The sequence below is a fragment of the Suricata suricatta genome, chromosome 10 (assembly GCF_006229205.1).
Source record: "Suricata suricatta isolate VVHF042 chromosome 10, meerkat_22Aug2017_6uvM2_HiC, whole genome shotgun sequence".
In the NCBI taxonomy this organism is placed as follows: Eukaryota; Metazoa; Chordata; class Mammalia; order Carnivora; family Herpestidae; genus Suricata; species Suricata suricatta.
The window spans coordinates 24,613,563-24,614,193 of NC_043709.1; the positions used below are offsets into that span (position 1 = coordinate 24,613,563).

General features: G+C 61.2%; 1 protein-coding gene across 6 annotated transcripts in view; it reads left to right on the forward strand.

The window, feature by feature from the left end:
• Positions 1-228: 228 nt before the first annotated feature.
• The window catches only part of NR2C1 (nuclear receptor subfamily 2 group C member 1), a 52,694-nt gene continuing 52,291 nt past the window's right edge, over positions 229-631 (forward strand). For all 6 annotated transcript variants that reach the window (XM_029953613.1, XM_029953611.1, XM_029953614.1 and 3 more), the window contains exon 1: positions 229-452. The gene's annotated coding sequence lies outside the window, so the exon portion shown is untranslated. The remainder of the gene's footprint in view (positions 453-631) is intronic.

Sequence of the window (631 nt, forward strand, 5' to 3'; positions counted from 1 at the left end):
TATCTAGTATTATTCAAATCTGGAAAGTCTCAAAACTTCCTTTAAAGACTGCCTTTGGCAAACTGGGATGCTAAGGCACTAGATTTCTGAAGGTCCTTGATAGGGCCACTCTGGCGGGGCAGTTTCCCTCCCAGTCGGTAGGGGGCAGTAGACTTTCAGAGGCTCGGTTTGCTCATTCCTCCACCCAGGAAACGTCACGACCTCCTCACTGCTTCTCCACACCGGTAATGCGCAGGCGCGGAGGGGAGCACGCACCTCAGTGCCGAGGGAGGGGTCACGAACTCTGACCTCCCCAGATACACAAACCCAAAAGCTCCCTGCCCCCACTTTTTCTTTACCCCATCCCCTTCAGCTTTCTCTAACCTGTCTCTTCCCGGAACCCCAAGCAACCACCGTAACGGGACTGTCCGGTCTACGCCCGACGCGGGACGTAGCTCGTCGAGGAAGCACCGGTAAGAAGTGCCGGGTGGGAAGAAAAGCAGCCGCGGTCGCGCCTGGGACGGCGGTGGGTGGGGTGTCCCTTCCTCCCAACAGCCAACGGACGCACCCTTGTTCCCCCGGCCGCCGGCTGGCCTCGGCCGGCAGGGGCGGCCCGCCTGGCAGCGCGGCGGCAGGCTGCTTGGGCCGGGCT